General features: G+C 40.2%; 1 long non-coding RNA gene across 4 annotated transcripts in view; it reads left to right on the top strand.

Annotated features, from left to right (window-relative positions):
* The first annotated feature begins 281 nt into the window (after nucleotides 1–281).
* Nucleotides 282–22,280, top strand: part of LOC123646484 — a 59,673-nt gene continuing 37,674 nt past the window's right edge. For 2 of the 4 annotated variants that reach the window (XR_006737921.1, XR_006737919.1), the window contains exons 1-3: nucleotides 282–413; nucleotides 12,379–12,455; nucleotides 14,614–14,693. This is a non-coding gene — a long non-coding RNA (uncharacterized LOC123646484). The remainder of the gene's footprint in view (nucleotides 414–12,378; nucleotides 12,456–14,613; nucleotides 14,694–22,280) is intronic. The other 2 variants (XR_006737920.1, XR_006737918.1) reach the window with 1 other exon arrangement.

Genomic DNA, 22,280 nt, shown 5'->3' with positions numbered 1-22,280 from the left:
GCCCACACCGTGCGCAGACGCCATCCGCAGTCGCCTGCAGGCCGGGCGGGGAAGAGGCTCCCGCGCGCTCCCGCCCAGGCTCCACCCCCTGCTGCCGGCGGGCGGCGTTGCGGAGGTGGGGGAGCCGCCGCAGCCCAACGCGAGGCGGGGCCCGGCCGGGGCGGGTCCTGGCCGGGGCGGGGCCGTCATGGCGGCCGCGGCGGTTGCGTCACGAAGCCCCGCCCTCCCGGCAGTCTCGGAACGTGCCTCGCCTCTGGCTGCGCCCGCGCACGAGTCTGGGCGGGGCGAAGGGAGCCGGGAAGCGGAAGCGGCGAGCGCGCCTGGAGCGCAGCTGCGGGCGTGGGTGCGGCAGGAGCCGCGGAGCCGGCCGGGGAGCGGGGCTGCCGGAGCGGGCGGCCGAGACAAAGGCGACGGTGAGTGCAGCGCCGGCCCCGCGCCTCGCCCTCTCGGGCCCTTGCGCGGCGGCCTGAAGCCCCGAACCCCGGTCCCCGAGGGCTCCGCGGTGAGCGCGGCCCGGCCCTGCCAGCCGCGGGCTGCGGGCTGCGCCTGCGGCTCCGCTTCCAGGTTTGGGCGAGGTCTCTTCCCCGAGGACCGCCCTTTGGGTTTCGTCCGTTCTCTCTGAGGAACGGACGCGAGCGCAGCTCAGAATTCAGGCAGGCGGGCACTGAGGTGGCCGAGCGCCCGCCGCGGGGACACGGAAATGCGGACCCCTCCCCCACTTGGCGGGTCTGGCGGTCGCGAGGGTGGCGCGAGGGGCTGGCGGGGACACCCGGGGTCTCCAGGTGCGGGTTGGCGGGGCGGGGACCCGGGCTCCGGAGCCCTGACTGTCGCCCGAGGCGCCCGGCGCGTCCCGCCCGCGGGTCCCGCCGCGGAGCTCGCTGGGCTCGGAGCGAAAGTCCCGCCGCCTCCTCGGAGGAGCGCGGGTGACTCCCGCAGGTGGGTCACCGGCTGTGGCTGCGGGTTGTGACTTTGGTCCCGGGTGTGGTGGGTAGCGGCTCGCTCTGCCGCTTTAACAGCTGAAAAAGCGCCCCAATCCACTGACTTAAATATGTGCAATAAACAGTGTTGAGATTCCTTATTACCTTGCAATTATTTTAAATGATGAGGCTTCGTAGAGGAATTTGGTGGTGGTGTGCAGCTTAAAAAATTTAAACGTTAAAGGGCTTGGAATACAGTAGATGCTCCTTAAAATATTTGTTGAACGAATGAATCTGGAAACATCAGACAAAGCGGGTCTCACGTGTAGTAAAATTTAGGCACATACCCTTTTGCCTAAGATTAAGGAAAAAACGTTGGCAAAAAACATGTAGTTTTGTTTATATGCTTGTTTTTGATTTTTACCCAATATATGCATACTTTGGAAAATCAGTTGTTACTCTCAGTGCTACTAACATAGAAAATAAGTTTGAAATGTGAATTTTTTATTTTGAGAAAAGTTGGTATACATTATCTATTTCTTAAAAACAGGCTTTATATCTCATTTTCTTTAAAAATAATGGAGAACATAAAGAGGCGCTGGGATTGTATTTTGAGACCCGGCTTTATTTTTCATTGTGAGTAAAGTTGTTTATATGTTTTTGAGGGACTGCTATGGTCTTGAGTTTCTTTTTCTACAAGGGAGAACTGTAAATTGAAGGAGAGAAAAAAAAAAAACCTAATGTTGCACTGATACAATTAAACATTACCATTTACTCAACAGATATTCATTAAACATCTATTATGTGCTGAGAATCTGTGTTGAGTGCTGTTTCTGGGGATGAACAAAACTCACAATAATCCTTTTTTAAAACGAGCATAAAGTTCTTATAATCGATGTTGCAAGTGGAGGCTGTCTTAAACGCCTAGTGCCTGCTTTAGGTTGGGAAAGATGGCAGGTGAACTGCAGGAACTGTAAATTCCTAACAGTCTATTTAAAAGTTAATAAGTAACTTAAAAGGGCTAAGATCATTGGGTTACACTTTCCTATTGTCTGTTTAGTAAAATCTATCTACATTTTAAAAAGAAGGGAGGAAGAGATTTAACAAATTGGTGTTTTTATTATCTCTGTCTTACAAGAAGATTTTAGGATAGCATATTTATTGAAAGGTCTTGTACTTCTGGTTCTGTGTTCTGTAAATAATCTTTGCAACAACAATATTTTCTGTGTTTAAAAATCAGTGATGATAAACATTGGCTTCCTTTTCCATAAGGAACATTTTTAATTAAAGCACCATTTCAGGAATTTTATTTTGTCCTTTTCTTTACTATTTACAAACACAGGATTAACTTGATAATGCTGAAATTAGAAGGATTATTAGTAATAATTTGTGGTTCCATATATGGACTTCATCTATAGTTTTACAACTGATAGAACTGCTTATTAAAAAGACGATGAAATTTTTAGTATTGCATTTATTCTAAGGTTGCATTGCCTATTATTATTTTATTTATATATGTTTAAAAACAATATTTGGCCTCTTCAGAAGTCTGAGTTAATGCACTCCAAAGCCAATCTTGATCTTTACAAAATAATGTAGATTACTATTTTTTTTGCAGTTAGCTTTTGAATTTTGGTGGACCCTTTTGACTTGTCAATGCTTATAATAGTTGCTGGATCATTTCTGTCAGCGTATAGATAATATATGCAGCATATAGATACTGCTATCTCCCATCTTTAAAAAACCTTGTTCACATCTTTCTTTAGTTACTACTCTCCAGAAAAGTTGACATTTGTGGTCTTCAGTACTCCCTCTCTCTCTTGGATCCACTACAGTGAGGTTTTTTTTCTCTTCCATTCTACCATAGCAGCTCTTTTTTGAGGTTACTAGTGACCTCTTTGGTGAATTCTAATGTCAGTGAATATAGCAGCAATAACAGCATTTGATGTGGTTGATAATGTTCTCTTGTTTGAAACCTTCTTCCCTTTGCTTCTGTGATATTACTGCTTATTTTCAGTTTCTTTTGCTGGTTCCTTTTCATCACTCCAACTTCTAAAAAATGAGGCAGTGTTCCAGGTATATATATTTAGACCTCTTCTGTATTTATATTTAGTCCCTTTTGATCTCATCTAGCTAGAATTATATATTTCTAACTAAAAATTTTATCTTTAGTCTGAATTTCTTTCCTAATCTCCAGACTTGTATGTTCGTCTGTGTACTCAACATTTTCAGCTAGATGTCTAATTTAACTAGACATCTAGATCCCAAATTTAACATGTCACAACTGAACAACTCATCGCCTCCTTCTTCTCTCCCACCCCCTCCAATAATAGTTTCCATTCCATTCTTCCTCATCTTTTAAATGTCCACTCGCTCTTGCAGTATCTCTGGCCCCAAACCTCATAGACATCTTGACTGCTTTCCTTCTGATACTCCCATGTCTAATTCAAATAATTGTCATGAAAGTACATTCTTTGTGTACTGTAAATGCTGCCATAACTATAAATGGAACCACAATTTGCTGCCACCCCTGTAAGCAACCATAATCTCTTGTTTGTGTTATTTTCGTAGTCACTAGTCTCCCCGCTGCTTCTGTACTTTTCTATTCTCAACCCAGCAACCAGGGTGATCCTTTTAACATGAAAGTCTGATTATTTTACTCTTGTGTTCAAACCGTTCAGTGGCTTTCTATATCCTTGAGAGTAAAAGCCAGAATATTTACTGTGCCTATAAGAGCCTCTGTTGATCTATACCTCCTGCCTTTCTGGTTTTGTGTCCTACACAATCAGGTTTCTACTTGGCTTCCTATACTCTGGCCCCCAGGCATCCTCCAGGTTTCTTGAACCTGCCAAGCGCAGGCTTGCTTTCATGCCCTCAGGGATAGAGCATTGTTTTATTCACTGCAGAGTCCCCAGGACCGTGGCCTCTTGATGGGCACTCACAGTTCCTGAATGAATGGCTGCTTGTCTTGTTACTCCTGATTCTGGTTACAGCCTATATGCATGTTTCTGTAACAAAAGTATTTGAACTTCACCTAAAACTGTATAGTCCTGTAAGAATTAAGTAGAAACAAATTTAGATACAAGAATATAAAGTAAGTTTTAACTCAATTTTTGTGTATGGGAAGTGAAAATACACAGTGAAATGGTAAGGAACAGAGGAGATGGGAAAGGAATGAAGAGAGCTAAGGCAAATGAAATAAAGAAGAGGAAAACCTGATTTGGAAATAGGGTGACAACGTGTAAAAAATGTATTTTTTGCTTGCCCCGTATTTCTTTTAAGTTCCATTTCTTGAGTTCTGAGTGTTAGTGATTTTCATGGACTAGACACTTCAAGTTGGACTATATGATACCCTTCTTTTTATCAGGGATGTAGGCTCAGGTGAGATCAGAAGCCAAAACTTCATTGTTCTTCTGTGTTTTGCTCAATTCTTTTTGTTAAAGAAAAGGAGAAATTACTGAGAAAGCCTAATGGTATTCTTAGCAGTTTTTATTTTTTTTGTAGAAACCTCCAATAGAAGTCTCATAGTTTTAGGGAGAAATTTTCAGTGTACAAAAATGTATTGGTATGCCTGTCCTCTTGGTACTGTACCGCCTATTTAGTCCCCCCTTAAAAAAGGAGAGAAATATAAGTACATTTATTTTGCATGGTAAACTAGCAGCTAGCTACAATAATCACAAGTTTATTGAGTAGCATTAAATGCATATACTTATTTGTGCTCTTAAATGAAAAAAAAGAAAAATGCTTGTACAGACTTAAATGCATAGTCTAAAAATGCAGTTTAACTGATATTTAGTTGGGAAATGAGAGTGCAAGGGGAATTAATGATATGCAGATTTTTAGTATTTCCTTCTGCTAAGACAAGATTTTTTTCTTTTACCCTTTTTCCCTGAGCTGTAGGTCTCATTTCCTGTTGGTTGATTAAAAAAAAAATCTTTTAGATAAATTGTTGAAATGAGTAGCTCAGTAGTTCCTGAATGAATAAATAATTTTATGTGCAAGTATAAATTCTCCTTAAACCAGTCTCCACAGTTTCCTATTTTTGTGTAATATGCAAAAATTTGTGTTTATTGACTTGGGGGACTTTTATGCGGCCATAATGTGGACTTGGTTTTCATGGCTATAGGGAGTGTGGGTGTATATGTGTGTATTTCTTTACAGTTTTTGTAATATGAACATGTAATTTAGACTGATACGCTGATATTTTACTTTAACTCCTGAGCACTAATTTGAACAAAAATCGGATTTGGTGTTATATTTTTCTTTCACTTTAAAATAAACATGACCTTTATAATTCTTAAAAAGTCTATTTACATACCAAATAAAATGATTTTGGATGATACACTAGAAGTGTTTGCCTATGGTTTTGAAATAATCCTAGCCTGAACAACATAGTGAATTTATTTTATAGACTAATTAGGTCATCTTCATTAGAATTCAACATTGATGTACTTGAATTCATATGTTAGCATTTCACATATGAAGTAACCATCTTGGGTTAGTAAGATCCTTATTTCTGAGCTGGTGTGTAGTCCTACCACTAAGTTTATTTCAGCTGTAGTCACAGGTTTTTTTTTTTTTTTTAAAGAGACATAGTTTTGCTCTGTTGCCCAGGCTGGAGTGTAGTGGTGTGATCATAACTCCTGGGATTGTTGTAGCTAGCTACTAATTTGCCATGCAGAACAATAGATGTACTTATATTCCTCTCCTTTTTTAAGGGGGACTAAATAGGCAGTACAGTACCAAGAGGACAGGTATACCAATACATTTTTGTACACTGAAAATCCCTCCCTAAAACTATGAGACTTCTGTTGGAGGTTTTTACATTGGCAATCTCCTGCCATTGCCTCTTGAGTAGCTGGGACTACAGGCGTGTACCACCGTGCCCAGCTGAGCAGAATTTTTTTTTTTTTTTAGAGATGGGGTCTTGCTGTGTTGCCCAGGCTGGTCTTGAATTCTTGGGCTCAGGAGATCTTCCTGCCTCTGACAACCTCTCAGACAATCTCACCTTTGCTCATTACACTCTATCCAAGTTAGTCTGTTCAATTTCTCAAACATGCCATGCTTGGTCTTGCCTTAGGACTTTTACACTAGTTGTTTCCTTTGTCTGAATGGTCTTTCCCAGATCTGGAGCCTGGCCCCTTAACTTTAAGGTCTCAGCTTAAATATCACCTAAGTCACCACTCCGTTTAAAATAGCTTCCCCATTACTGTTTTAATTTCTTCATGGCATTTCTCAGTCCTTGAAATTATGTATTTTTATGTATATTTCTTATGAGAGCAGGGACCTCCTTTGTCTTGTTCCCTGCTGTCCACAATGCCTAGAATGCTACCTGGCACCAAACAGGTGTGCAGTGAAGTGTTGAATGGATGAAACCGGGTCAAGGGCAGACCAGGGTCTGGGCAGGGCCAGACCAGTCTCAGCTGTTCTGTTATGAATGATTTTAGTGTACTAGTATTTTAAACTGTCAACAGCACATTTCTTCTGACCTGGGGAAGACAGAAACTGGATCGGTCAGACAAAAGCCTGGTTTTAGAAAAGGGTGAGACAGTCTGGGACCTGCTCTGGTCCTCAGCGTGTCCTGTGGAGCCAGTGGTGCTGGCGTCGGTGGGTGCCTGTGCCTCTCGCTCCGAGTCCGCGCCCGGTGCCTCGTCTGCAGCTTGGACTGGCCGTGGGGGGACAGTTACAACACGGGAGTGGGCAAAAGCTGCAGATCAGGGCTCTGTCTTTCAAAAGAGGTGGTGGTTCAGTATTTATCAGGAGACCACTGGGTGGGCCCATGTGAAATTGCTGGTTTTTGCTTGAATATTGGCAATTTCTTATGTTTTAACCTAGTAGTTAGTTGGTTTGGTTTAAAGATAATTTCTTCATAGGAGTTAGTGAAATTACCTCAGTGCTTTACTTTCTTTCTTTTTCAAAATTATGTTCCCTTCACATCTGATGATTACTTGAAATTCATTTAATGCATAAAATTAGCTATTTATATGTTTGTATGTTATTTAGCTGTATATCTAATAGTTTAGCTTATTCCAAAGCAGGCACGAAAGATCTTCAGATTCCTCTGAGAATGTTCTTGGTTTTGCTACTGAGCAGTAAATAAGCCTTTTGAAAGGTGTTCCTTTTCTAGTCAAGAAAGCAGATCCGATTCAGTTAGTGATACGGCATTATCTACCCTTTTTTTCCCCCCCAGAATGATTTACATAAATATGTCCGAGTTCAATTCTTTGGTTTTTTTTTTTTTTCTGGCTTTTTTCTTCTTTTGCCCATTATTACTCCTGAAGCGCTTGCTTACATTTTCTGATCATTTACTTTTGCTACTCCATGATTTCTTCTACAAATAAATGTCACTAAATCAATGAAATGATTTTGTCTTGTTTCTGGAGTTTTTTCCTGTTATCTTTCCTGTGGTTACCTGGACATTCCAGCCCATTTCCAACCCTCCCCCCAGCTCTCCAGTAAAGAGACATGAAATTACAGGCATCATTTTCTTATCTGAGGAAGTTTATTGTTTGAAAATTGAACTTTGTTGGCTCAGGGGAATTTATTGGTATTTCTTGAGCAACATTTGCTTTATGTTAATTCTGAATAAGTGGATTTGAACTGGTGGTATTGAATTGTTATAAAATATGACACCCACATTTCCTATCCTTTAACTCAAATTGTTCTCTTATGTGCGTATGAAAAAAAAGTGTTTAATATAGAGCATCAGAAAGTACATATAAGGTAAAGAAGAAACCTTTACGCCTACCACCGCAAGATAACCAACCGCTGGTAATATTTTGCTGAGTGTCCTTCCAGATAAATCAGTGAATATATGTTTTTTCACAAAAGTAGGATCTTATTATACATACTATTCTATAACATTTTGCCTTAGCAAATGTTATGATCATATAAGCATTGCTTTTTATTACTTCAGTTTGAAAGGGTCTTATTGGAAAGTGAAAATTTTGTTTGACAAGGGTAAAGCTGTCAGTAAAGTTGTGATTAAAAACAATGGTGTTTATGGAGAGCAGAATGTGGCAGAGTCAACTGGAGATGAGAATTACTTAAGCAGTAATTGTTTTCTTAGGAGCTCTCTCACCATTGTACAATAGCCTGATTGTTTTATACTAGCTAACAAAAACCGTTCCTGACTCTATGTAAAGTAGAATTATTTTAAATAGCCATATGGTGAAATATGGGCCTGTAAATATGTTCATATTTTTTAGACTGCCCAAGTCCTACTGATGTCTTAATATTAAAAACTTCTAGAAGAAAAATGTGTTTTTTTGACATCCTTCATCTATGTGTAGTACGACAGTTTTATTAGATATTGCTACCCTTTTTGTGTGTCAGAGTGAGGGAGTTTTTAGAAAAAGAAAATTTAGCATGTAAGAATTCTTATGTTAATGTCTGATTTGACTTTTGTTTTATGACTGAAAATTCTTGTGGAAGAATTGCTGATATGTATTGGTGTATTGCATTCTTGGAAATTACCGGTCCCAATCTTGTCAAGTAATTGTTTAGGTCTTAAGGTAGCAATTTTTTTTTTTTTTTTTTGAGACAGAGTCTTAGTCTGTTGCCTGGGCTAGAGTGCCCTGGCGTCAACCTTGCTCACAGCAACCTCAGACTCCTGGGCTCAGGCAATCCTCCTGCCTCAGCCTCCTGAGTAGCTGGGACTACAGGCATGCACCACCATGCTCGGCTAATTTTTCTATATATATTTTTAGCTGTCCGTATCAGTTCTTTCTATGTTTAGTAGAGACGGGGTCTTGCTCTTGCTCAGACTGGTCTCAAACTCCTGAGTTAAAATGATCCATGCGCCTCAGCCTCCCAGAGTGCTAGGATTACAGGCATGAGCCACCGTGCCCGGCCAGCAATTTTTTTTTGAGACAGCTCTTACTCAGTTGCTGGGGCTAGAGTGCTGGTGGAGTCGTTATATCTCTCTGCAACCTCCTACTTCTCGGCTCAAGTGATCCTCGTGCCGCAGCCTCCCAAGTAGTTGGGACTACAGGCATGCGCCACCATGCCCGGCTACTTTTTTCTGTTTGTGGTAGAGATGGGGTCTCACTCATGCTCAAGCTGGTCTTGAACTCCTGAGCTGAAGGGATCCTCCCCCTTCGGCCTCCCAGAGTGCTAGGCTTACAGGCACCAGCCACTGTGCTGGGCCTGAAGTAGCAATTTTTAAAGCCAATCAAATATGCTTTAAGGGTTTTATAATTTAAATGTTTTTTTCTTTGCCACAGGAAAGGTACCTGTTACCTAGGGTAGAAGTAGGCTGTTGATGTTTTGCCTTGTTTTTAGCTATGTCATTTTCTGTGTTGTATTACTGCTTGCTCGCAAGCTCTTGTAGTCATTTTCTGTTCAGTAGCCATTTCTCTTACCCCACAATGCTATATCCTGGACGGTGCATGTGTTGTGGAAAGCACTTCTCACATGGTAAAGAAAAATAAAAAGCAGTGTAGTCAATGTGGATTTTTTTTACTGAGAAATGATGTATTTCTTGTTTAGAGACTGGCAGTGTAGTCACTAAAAAATGTTTTTCATCCACATTATATGTTTGTGAATGGATATGCAGGTGTCTCTGTTTGTTGGAAGGTAAAGTGAATCTTGAGATAAATTCGAGAAAAGTGTTTAGAATTATTCCATACATTTTGCTGTTTTAAAAAAGTGTTATTTTTTAAAAAGTTTCATTCCACAGTGAGTTTTTAGCCTCCTCTTTTTACATTTATTTTGTTTTTGTAAACTGTTCTAAAGAAGCTTAGAAACTAGTCACACAGTAAGTGGCAGAACTCACATTTGAAGTCTTTTCTGATTTTTCAGAGTCAGTAAGCTTGGGAAGCGCTGTACAGTGGCAGAAAGAATATGGACTTTGGAGTTAGACACACCTCAGTTTGATTCCTAAATCTGGCACATATTTGCTGCATGGCAAGTTCTTACCCTTGGTGATTTTTATTTTTCTTTTCATTTAAGTGAGGGTAATAGGCTTATTAAGATTAAATGAAGTAATACACATAAAGCGCTTGGCTTGTAGAAGGTGCCGATAAATGTTTCATTTCCTTTCTGCTACACCTTATGGTTTTAAAATATCTTGGAAGCCACTTGGACATTTCACTTGAAAGTGAATTGCAGTCAGGAAACTGGAAATAGACATAACCCAGGTGGACTCATATTGTAGTGACCCTCTTAATTTCCCTGTCTGAGAAGCAGAGTGGTTCTTATAACTGTTCAAAATATTTGACTTCAAGGCAGGTTTTATTGTTAAAAGCTGAAATGGAACCCATTGGGATGAGTTAATTATTGCTGACCAAAATGGCAAGAAAGTAACTATTTCTACATTTCCTGAGAAATTGAAGCATTTGTGCTGTATGCATAAAGATGGTAAATTTTAAAGGCTAAGAACTGACCCTTTGAAAAGAAATATATGATGAAAATAGGAGAAGAAAGTGTTAAACCAATAATAAAATTTTTTTTATCAGATTTAAGAGATGGTGCTGATTCAGACGTGCGCACAGTGACACAGGTGCTAAATGCAGTGCTGGAGGGAGTACAGATCTGTGGAACCTGTTGCAGAAGCACTTTGGCAATGTCACAGAGCAGAACTTAGTACTTCTGAGAGTACATCCTAAGTAACCGATTTTTCTGTTTTGCGGGAGTGAGGGGAGAAATAATTTTTTTACTGTAACAGCCTTATTGAGATTATTCACATAACATAAACACCTTTTTAAAGTACATAAGTCAGAGTTATATAGCCCTTGCCACTATCTAATTTTACAATGTTTTCATCACCCCCCCCCCAAAAAAAAGAAATTAGTAGTCGTTCCCCGTTCTTCCCTCTCCTCAGCCCCTAGCAACCACTAACATATTTCATCTTTCTAGATTCGCCTCTTTGGACATGTGATATAAATGGAATTATATGCTGTGTGGCCAACTGGCTTTTTTTCATTTTGCATAATGTTTCAAGTGTGATCTGGACAGTGTATATCAATAGTACATCATTCTCTTTTATGGCTAAATATTATTCCATTGTAGGATATACAACATTTGACTTATGTATGCACTAATGAATAGGTAGTGAGTGAGTGAACCCAAACAACTATGATGAACAACGCTGCTATGAAAATTCATGTATGGGTTTTTTTGTGTGGATATGTTTTTTTTTTTTTTTTTTTCAGACAGTGTCTCACTCTGTTGCCCGGCCTAGAGTGAGTGCCGTGGTGTCAGCCTACCTCACAGCAACCTCAAACTCCTGGGCTCAAGCAATCCTTCTGCCTCAGCCTCCCGAATAGCTGGGACTACAGGCATGCGCCACCATGCCCGGCTAATTTTTTCTATATAGATTTTTAGCTGTCCAAGTCATTTCTTTCTGTTTTTAGTAGAGACGGGGTCTTGCTCTTCCTCAGGCTGCTCTCGAACTCCTGAGCTCAAACAATCTGCCCTCCTCGGCCTCCCAGAGTGCTAGGATTACAGGCGTGAGCCACCGCGCCCGGCCATCAAATCTCAATTTACTGAATCTTTTTTGATTTCAGATCAGGTTCCCTTCACAATATTGACTATGAGATTGCAGTCTAAGAATTTTCCATTTTTTTTGTCAAGCAAGAAAAAAATTATCTATAATCCTCGTATTTGTGGTTTCCAAAATCATACTGTTTAACTCAAGTAATTTGTCTCTTTTTCGTATGTGCTCTTAACATTATCACAAGCTATATAATACCTGCTGTTGATATTTGTCTGATTGAAAGGTTTTCTTGGTGTGCTATTTCACCAGCAAAGGAATGTGTGTAAAGAGGTCTCTGAAACACTAGCTCTAGCCAGTGCTGACACTAAGGAGTTAAGATCCTGTGTACATCCGGTGTTCTCACAGCACTTCTCTGAACCAAGGACAAATGACAGACTTTTTTAGTCGTGATGTACAGTCAGCCCATGGGTTCTGTAGTCATGGATTCAACCAACTTTCTTGTCATTATTTGCTAAACAATGCAGCATAACAATTATTTACATAGAATTTACATTGTATTAGCTAGTATAAGTAATCTAGAGATGATTTAAAGTATACAGGAAGATGTGTGTGGATTATATGCAAATACTATGCAATTTTATATAAGGGATTTGAGCATCCTCAGATCTTGGTATCTGCAGGGAGTCCTAGAACCAGTCCCCCAGGGATACCAAGGGACAGTAATCAGCTGTAACTGATTACTCCTTTTAGATGTAATTTATTCATTTGAGCTATGAGAGACTTAATATTAACTAATCCAACCCATTTATTTTTTAAGATATGATTAAGGCCCAGAAATCTTAGCACTGTACTCCAGGCTTTTGGTCTTTAGTCTGGTCTTGCTGATATTTGCTGATAACTTTGTAATAAGCTTTGTGATAGTAAAAAGAAACCATGAAATATTTAGCAATTTTTCATTTTCTCTTAAACTTCTCAATACAATAATGATCATTTCTGTGGTATATTGTGTTTTTCTACAAGCAGAAATGAATGCCGAACCCTTACGAAGAGATAAAGGTTATTTGGTACATATTGGTGGTCTCTGTCCTTCAGTATCTGAGGTATGCCAAGATTTCTTTTTTGAACTTCATTTTTAAGTTTGTTAATTGTTCATATTATGATCATTTGTTGTGTTTCTACTTTTCACAAAGTTATTTCTCTTTTTTTATGCTGATTGAAGGTCTCAATTCCAGAAATACCAAGTTTCTGAAATTTCAATTTATGATTCTTCTACTAATTACAGGTGTGTTTCCCAAATTCAGTCAAATGTGCATTACTGTGTGCCTGCTGTTCACTAGAGGTTCTGTAGCAGACATCGGCCACAGTGGTGATAAAGTCAAAGGCCATTCCCACAGGAGTGTCCCAGGCTAGTATAGGGGGACACGTAGACAAATAGTTGCAGTCATTATAGACAAATAGCTGCAGTCATTAGTTTGTGCTGTTCTTAATCAGATCTTTCTTTGATTATACTTTGTAGCTTGTCATTAGAGTGCCTTAGTTAAGGAGAATGGGCTCCAGAAATAGATAACTTTGGCTCAATTCCCAGGTCTGTTAGCAACTTTATGAATAAATTTGGGCAATTTACTTAATCTTTTTGTACCTCAGCCTCCTCTTTGTCTATAAAGTGAGGTTAATAGTACTGTCATAGCGTTGTTGTGAAACTATGAGTTAAGTATGTAAAGCACTAGGAGTAAAGCCTAGCACATAGTAGATGCGCAGAAAATTGTATTCTATTATTTCTAATTTTAATTGCTTTTTAGATGACACTTTTATACTTTTTAGGTAGATAGCTACATCATCTATATATAATCTCTTCCAGTATATACATTGGTACTTTCTATTTTGTGACATTCTCAGATCATTCAAATCACAGTGGTGATGGAAATACCTTTACTATCTTCTGATAAAAAGTGCTGGCTGTTCATTTCAAATATGAAAATCTTTTATCAATTAAGAGAATCCTGTTTGTAGTTGGGGTTGAAATTTGTTAAAAAATAGGTGTTTAATTTTATTTAATGGAGTCACCTAAGAGTATGTGCTTTTTAAATTTTACTCATTAATGTGGTATTAATACATTTCATTATAGTAAAGTAGTATTATAATTCTAGTAGTATTACCTGATGTGAAAGATTCTTTCAATATCTTGTTGAATCCTTAAAACAAACTGTGGGGTTTTTTTTCTTAATTATTATACATACTGTGTGGAAATTTAGGAAATACAATTAAATGCAAAAATACAAGGAGGTTATAAAAAATTATCCATAGTCGCATCATTTGAAAACAACCACTTTTTAGATTTGATACGTATCCTGCCACTGTCTAGGTCTGTGCTTTTATAGGAATAGCTCTTGCTCGACTGCCTCAATTATATGGCTAAAATTCTGATTAGATGTTCCAGCTCTTTTTTTGGTCTACATATTTCCCCACAACAAGGCCATAAAGATATTCTCTTAAATATTCTGGTAAATGTTTTAAATTTTGACTTTCACATTGCAGGCCTTTGGGTCATCTGGAGGTTATGTTTGAACATAGGAATTAATTTTAATTTTTTTAGTATAAATAGTCCCCAGATTGCTAGTCTCTGCAACTTTATCATACATCAACTTTGCAAATGTTTTATGTTAAATTTTAATATAAAATTAATAGGAGATAATTCATGAGAAATGCTTACTATCTTTTATTTCTCATCTTTAATTTGGTTTTTATTTAGTTATCCTAAATAAACATTCTTCCTGATTTCAAGCTAAGTATATCAACCATTTTTTTTTTTGGGAGACAGAGTCTCACTCTGTTGCCCGGGCTAGAGTGCCCTGGAATCAGTCTAGCTCACAGCAACCTCAAACTCCTGGGCTTAAGCAATCCTACTGCCTCAGCCTTCTGAGTAGCTGGGATTACAGGCGTGTGCCACCATGCCTGGCTAATTTTTTCTACATATATTTTTAGTTGGGCAGATAATTTCTTTCTATTTTTAGTAGAAACAGGTCTCGCTCTTGCTCAGGCTGGTCTCGAACTCCTGACCTTGAACGATCCACCCGCCTTGGCCTCCCAGAGTGCTAGGATTACAGGCGTGAGCCACCCTGCCCGGCTTAGTATATCATCCTTTATAAGAGCATTTATTATTTTGAAAACTATATTTGAGCCAGTGGTTACAAAATTAAGTTTGAGGTAATTTAAAGTCATTAATGAAAAATCTTTTGGTTTTCTGCTTTTGTATTTTAGATATGCATCTCTTGCTTTCCAACAACAACAAAAAAAAACAGTGATGTAAAGATGGCTGTGAAAGAAATGATGCCAAAAAGGTGGGGGACTGCTGCTTTACAGTCTTTTTTTAATTCTTTATTCTTGAATAGTGCTACTCTATAAGTGACTAATTATTACACTTTCATCACTTTTTGTAGCTAACGTTATCTCATAATTGTTGAAACCATAAAATGCAGTCATTTTATTTTTTTATGCCCTCATCTTTACCTCACTGAAGTTTTAAACACGATGTGGAAAATGATGGAAGTTTGCTTTGTTCACTCTTTCCACTTCTCAGCAAAATGCCTGGGATCCCGTAGGCATCCACAGACCTTTCTTTTCAATGTACATGTAGTAAAATGCACATTTTGGTGTCCATGACTTTAGATGAAGGCATACGGGCAAGTAACCTCCACCATAATCAAGATACAGAACAGTTTCCTCATTCCAGAAAATTCTCTCATGCTGTGATATATTTCCTGTTCTTAAAATTTTACCTATTTCAGAATGTCATGTAAATGAAACCATACTATGTATCCCCAGTAGTCTGGCTTCTTTTACTTAGCTTAATGCACTTGACGTTGATCCATGCTGTTGTGTGTGTAAGTATTTCATTCCTGTTCAAGTATTCCTCATTTTTATTCAGTTATTTTCTTACTGACTTTTGAATTCTTTATCAGATAGATATGTGATTTGCAAATAATTCTTCTCAGCTTGTGCCTTGTCTTTTCATCTTAACAGTGTCTTTCTTAGCAGGGGTTTTTAATTTTCATAAAGTATAAACTATCAATTTTGCTTTTGTAACTTTTTAGTGTTGTAGCTAAGAGCTCTTAGCATAATTCAAGGTCACAAAAGTTTTGAGTTAATTTTTATAAATTGTTTGAGGTTGAATTGTGGTGGTTTTGATTCTTTGTATTTGTTTCTATTTTGCATATGGAATTGTGCCAGTGTCATTTGTTGAGAAGACTGTCTAATGTCCATTGAATTACCTTTGCACCTTGGCCAAATATCAGTTGCCCCGTTTGTGTGGATCTATTTCTAGACTGTGACAGTTCCATTTTTCCACCCATACTACATGGCCTTGATTACTGTAGCTTTATATTAACTCTTGAAATCAGGTGGAATGAGTCCTCTAACTTTATTATTTTTTAAAATTGTGGCTGTTCTAGTCTGTTTTGTCTTGCTATATAAATTTTATAATTCAACTTGTCTATCTACAACAAAAATCTTACTTGGATTTTTACTGGAGTTACTTTGAATTTACAGATCAGCACAAATCCCTTTTTAATAAATGGATGAAAGAAAAATATTCGTTAAATAAATGAATCTAAATTTTTCCCTTAATAAGATATAGGGATCTCTTTCAACTCTGTCTGTTTTCCAATCCTTTCCTAATTCCTGGAGTTATCACATTCCTTTTCTATAGCATTACCGTTTCCATTCACAGACCTTTGTCTCTACTCTCAGTCAGGCATAGCCCTTCTTTATCCCGACAGGATTTTCACTTGACTTTGCATTCCTTTGACGTTACTGTCCTTATCTGTCTTGTGTTCTTATTGCCAGACTTCTCAAGGAAGTGATTTATATCCAATGTCTCAATTTCTTTGGTTGCTTCTCTCATTTGTCCTAATAATCTGTCCTCCGTCTTTACAATTTCACTTGAACTCCTCTTTCCATTGTCACTGGTGACCTTTTCGTTAGTCTTTCCCCATCTGCCTTCGTGACTCCTTGGCCTCCTTAGTCATTTCTTTCTGGAAACTCCTTTCCTCTCATCTCAGTGACACTTCACATGGAGGGTGAATTTTTTGTTTCCTTCCACAGTAGGAAGGAAGGAAACAAAGTACAATTAGGTTACATGGGGACCTAAACAGAAGGTTTGGGAACTGTGGCTTTTCCTCTCCCTTCTCATGTACCAATTACTATGGTTTCTTGCCTCTGCATCTCTGTGTGTTCGTTCTCCTCCTCCTCTCTGCACATGACAGTTTTCTGCCCGCATTTGGCTTTGTGTTACTTAATTCTGACTCTACAGTATTTTCAGTTTGACAGATTAATTTGCTTGAGGAACACCAAAGGAGCACCCCGAACGCGGCGCCGGGTACCGGCACGGCCCCTTTGGGCCCTCCGACTCGGAGCTTCTTTGGTTGGACTGGTGGATCGTCCCGAGCGCCGTTTTTGGTTGATGGTCTTGGTTTACTCTGAGCCGGTTCTTTTCCTAGGAATTGTTTGGGATCCTAACTTAGATTTGGAGGTGCATCCTAAAGGGTCTTCTCCCTTGTCTTTTTATCGTAAAATTAATCTCAGTTGGCTTTGCTGTGCATTTTTGAAAGAGGAAACTGAACTGTCTTGTTGGTAGGTAAATGAGAGACTGAGCTCCTCAGCTCCGAAGAGAAGGGGCAACCTTACTCCTCCCAGCCTTGGCAGCCCTGGGCAACCGGGGTCCCGGGTGGGAGTTGCCTGGGGCAATTCCCTGAGGCGCGAGTGGCCCCATAGGGAACCCCCGACACACACATTAATTAAAAGAAGGCTCTTCCAGGAAACGCATATAAGAGCTGATCACTCGGCGTTTGGAGCCCTCTCGGAGGTGCTAGACCTCCGAGAGAGAAACCTGAGACACCTAAGAGGGTGGGAGCGACTCAGTGGTGAGACCTTGAGGAGCCCCACCCACAAGCAGCACACTCTGATCCACGACACCAAACCCCGTGTTACAGTTCGGTTGCTTCTTTTAAAGAAAAAATGGGACATCCTTTAAAATCGAGGAAAGACAAGGGAGAATGACCCCCATGGGGCACCGCAGTTGGTGTGTGGTACCTCTACTTGCAAGTAGTTCCGGAAATGAGAAGAGTCGAAGGCATGCCAGGTGTAGCTAGGGCTCCAGCTGGTTACAGCTAATGCTTGTGCACAAGTTTTTACGAAAGGGCAAATGACATCCAGGAAAATTCAGAGTTGAAACGGTCTACCTACCGCCTATAGAGTTGAAGTGTCTTGAGCTATTTCTCTCTCTTCTTTTCTGGCTACTCTAAACCCTGCTAACTTTTTCTGTTGATGTCCAGATAACTCATTCTTTACGGCATTTACAATGGAAAGGCTACGTGGAGATCCTGATGCCAGTTATTGGTCAAAGGGGTATGAAAATATTTCCATTTTGGTCTTTTAACCCTAAAGGCAGACAGAGTTTACCTCCAGTGATTCAGTGTGTATAGAGAGGTACACAGAAGGTGTTTCTAAACGCACTGTCATGTAATGTTAACCGGAGTGTCAGGGACTCAGAGTTGTCCTAGAAGTTGTGGTTAGAAGAGCTTAAGGTGAAAGCTTCGGTTTTCCCTTCGTCTCGTCCATTTTTGTCCCACTCTTTATAAGCGAGCAGGTTATGTGTACATTATGTGGCTGTGACAAAGTTTGTGCCTGGGGAAAATGTTTGTAAATTATTAATTTTTGTGTAGTAATTTATTTTAAGCTGAAAAGTGAATGATGATTACAATCCAGAGAATCTGAAAACAGTCTTACTCTTTATGAATATTGCGTGTACTCAAGTGTACAGCCCCCCCCCAAAAAAAAATTGTTCTGAGAACATTTAGATTGTTTCCAGACAGCTTAATCTTGATCCTCACGGAGAAAGCATGCTACTTCTTCGTGTCATTGTTTGAGTTGCTGAGGACTGGCGCTTAGAGTTGTTTTTTATTTTTTTTCCTTTCTCTGTCTCTCTCTCTCTGAGCCTACACTCAGGTGATCTTATGTTGATATCAGATTCAGAAAACTTAACTTAAAACGAAGGCTTCAGGAGCAAAAATGTTCTGACCTTGCCTCGTCTGCCTGCATCTTGTACCAACCCCTCCCTGAAGCCACCCATAAAAACCAGAATCCCTCTACCCAAGGCAGGTCGTACAGCCCAGAACCCCTGTTTTTCTGAAAGCTAGCCTCAAAACCCAAACTTAGTCTATGTAAAATGGCCATGAAGTAATTATCTGACCTGCTTTGTTCTTACTTTGTTTAACCATAAAACCCTGTGCCAGAAAGGGCCTTGCCGCCCTGCGGCCCAGAAGGGAGGAAGGCACACTGGAGAGAGGCCGAGCAGAATCTAAATGTAAAAGCCTTGCTGGTTCTGCCACTTGGCCTGTTAGAATGAGTGCACCCCCTTTTGGGCCAGTCATTTCTACTGCACTGGCCATGCTTTCAACATAAATAATGGGCAGTTTCCCCTGCACCTTTGAGTGTACGTTCTGAAGGTGTCCATGCATAAGTTTTATTTCTTTTTCCTAGTAACCTTCTCAGCAGTAAATTCTCAACAGGTCTTCACGGGGACCTTTTTGGGCCTTTGCTCCCCGACTTTGGGGACCAGAGAGACTTTGATCCCTGTGATGTCAATAAATTCTATTTTGGGACGTGATGTTTTGGAAGGATCTAACGAACTGATGGGATGTTATAAAATGTCTACTACATTTATAACATTTAAAAGTGATGTCATATTTGCTGACTAAGTCTTACTGAAGGACTTACTTGCTTTTCTCGGTAAAATTTACGAGTTTAACATTGAAAAGCCAGTAACTTAAACGATATTTTAATCCCTGTTCCATGTTACAGATCTAATTTACAGGGTACAAAAATGGCAAACAGAAAAGTAACTTAAACGAATAGCTGGAATCTACGTAAACTGCTAAGGTAAATGAATAGATAAGATAAAGTAGGTAAATACAAATGAATAAAATTTTCCTATATTTTAAAATCTTAAAGTCATTATGTTAATTTAAAAGAGATAATCATAAAATGTTTGGATCGTTTATAAGGTAAAAGACTACAACATTGGTTCTTAAACATAAGCTTAAAGCTTGTACCTTGTTATCTTTGTATTTAGGAATGCCAATAAAATGGGCGACTAACACTTCAAAGTTACTTTAACTTCTTAGGTTTTTGTAAGAGTTGACGTGATCATCTGTATATGTATGTAATTAAAACTTGTGGATGAAAGGAAAATAATTCCATACAAAATTTTTTAATGAAAATACCATAAGATATAAGTATTTTGTGAAAAGATGAATTTGTCTAATTCACTGATCTTTGAAAGTAAACTTCAGTATGTCAATGGTCATTAAAAATTAAGTGGATGTGAAAGTTAAAGGTCATGAAAGTTTGGCCATAGAAGCCGTCTCTCTGACATATCTTGGCCAAAAGGGGGGACTTGTGAACTAAAGTAAAATTTTGAGGCTCACCCTCCCCCAACAGTGCCGCAGCTGCCTATAACCTGCAAGCCGCTGCTTCCAGATGGCCCACCTCTTCAGGCCAAAGGGATGTGTACCTGCCACGTATTGATTTATGACTTTACCTAGAGGCCTCTTGGGCGTGGTTCGAGGTCATGAGTCTCAAATTTGGCTCAGATTAAATCTCTTTCAAATTATGTTATGGAGTTTGGTTTCTTTTCCATTGACAAGATTGACGCCTGGGTGTGGCGCTCGGGGAAGACTCAGGACCACCGAAGGAGCAGCCCGAACGTGGCCCCGGGTACCGGCACGGCCCCTTTGGGCCCTCCCACACCGAGCTTCTCCTTTGGTGGGACTGGTGGTTCGTCCCGAGCGCCGTTTTTGGTTGATGTTCTTGGTTTACTCTGAGCCGGTTCTTTTCCTAGGAATTGTTGTTTGGGATTCTAACTTAGATTTGGAGGTGCATCCTAAGGGGTCTTCTCCCTTGTCTTTTTATCCTAAAATTAATCTCAATTGGCTTTGCTGTGCATTTTTGAAAGAGAAAACTGAACTGTCTTGTTGGTAGATAAATGAGAGACTGAGTTCCTCAGCTCCGAAGAGAAGGGGCAACCTTACTCCTCCCAGTTTGGGAGACCCGGCAACCGGGGTCCCAGGTGGGAGTTGCCTGGGGCGATTCCCCGAGGCGCGAGTGGCCCCATAGGGATCCCCCACACACGTTAATTAAAAGAAGGCTCTTCCAGGAAACGCATATAAGAGCTGATCACTCGGCGTTTGGAGCCCTCTCGGAGGTGCTAGACCTCCGAGAGAGAAACCTGAGACACCTAAGAGGGTGGGAGCGACTCAGTGGTGAGACCTTGAGGAGCCCCACCCACAAGCAGCACACTCTGATCCACGACACCAAACCCCGTGTTACAGTTCGGTTGCTTCTTTTAAAGAAAAAATGGGACATCCTTTAAAATCGAGGAAAGACAAGGGAGAATGACCCCCATGGGGCACCGCAGTTGGTGTGTGGTGCCTCTACTTGCAAGTAGTTCTGGAAATGAAAAGAATGGAAGGCATGCCAGGTGCTGCTAGGGCTCCAGCTGGTTATAGCTAATGCTTGTGCACAAGTTTTTACGAAAGGGCAAATGACATCCAGGAAAATTCAGAGCTGAAACGGTCGACCTACCGCCTATAAAGTTGAAGTGTCTCGAGCTATTTCTCTCTCTTCTTTTCTGGCTACTCTAAACCCTGCTAAGTTTTTCTGTTGATGTCCAGATAACTCATTCTTTACGGCATTTACAATGGAAAGGCTACGTGGAGATCCTGATGCCAGTTATTGGTCAAAGGGGTATGAAAATATTTCCGTTTTGGTCTTTTAACCCCAAAGGCAGATAGAGTTTACCTCCACTGATTCAGCATCTATAGAGAGGTACACAGAAGGTGTTTGTAAACGCACTGTCATGTAATGTTAACCCGAGCCTCAGGGACTCAGAGTTGTCCTACAAGTTGTGGTTAGAAGAGCTTAAGGTGAAAGCTTCCGTTTTCCCTTGGTCTCTTCCATTTTTGTCCCACTCTTTACAAGCGAGCTGGTTATGTGTACATTATGTGGCTGTAACAAAGTCTGTGCCTGGGGAAAAAGTTTCTAAATTATTAATTTTTGTGTAGTCATTTATTTTAAGATGAAAAGTGAATGATGATTGCAATCCAGAGGATCTGAAAACAGTCTTACTCTTTATAAATATTTCCTGTACTCATGTACACCCCCCCCAAAAAAAATTGTTCTGAGACCATTTGGATTCTTTTCCAGACAGCTTAATCTTGATCCTCATGGAAAAAGCATGCTACTTCTTTGCATCATTGTTTGATTTGCTGAGGACTGGCGCTAAGAGGTTTTTTTTTCCCCCCTCCCTCTCTGTCTCTCTCTCTCTGTCAGTCTACACTCAGGTGATCTTTTGTTGATATGGGATTCAGAAAACTTAAAACGAATGCTTCAGCAGCAAAAATGTTCTGACCTTGCTTTTTCTGCCTGCCTCTTGTACCAATGCCTCCCTGAAGCCGGCCATAAAAACCAGAATCCCTCTACCCAAGGGAGGTCATACAGCCCAGAACCCCTTTTTTTCTGAAAGCTAGCCTTAAAACCCAAACTTAGTCTACGTAAAATGGCCATGAAGTAATTATCTGACCTGCTTTGTTCTTACTTTGTTTTACCGTAAAACCCTGTGCCAGAAAGGGCCTTGCCACCCTGCAGCTCAGAAGAGAGGAAGGCACACTGGAGAGAGGCCCAGCAGAATCTAAATGTAAAAGCCTTGCTGGTTCTGCCACTTGGCCTGTTAGAATGAGTGCACCCACTTTGGGCCAGTCATTTCTACTGCATTGTCTATGCTTTAAACATAAATAATGGACGGTTTCCCCTGCACCTTTGAGTGTTCGTTCTGAAGGTGTCCTTGCATAAGTTTTAATCCTTTGTCCTAG

This window comes from Lemur catta, chromosome 10 (genome assembly GCF_020740605.2).
Source record: "Lemur catta isolate mLemCat1 chromosome 10, mLemCat1.pri, whole genome shotgun sequence".
Taxonomy (NCBI): Eukaryota; Metazoa; Chordata; class Mammalia; order Primates; family Lemuridae; genus Lemur; species Lemur catta.
This window is presented reverse-complemented; position numbering and strand designations above follow the sequence as displayed.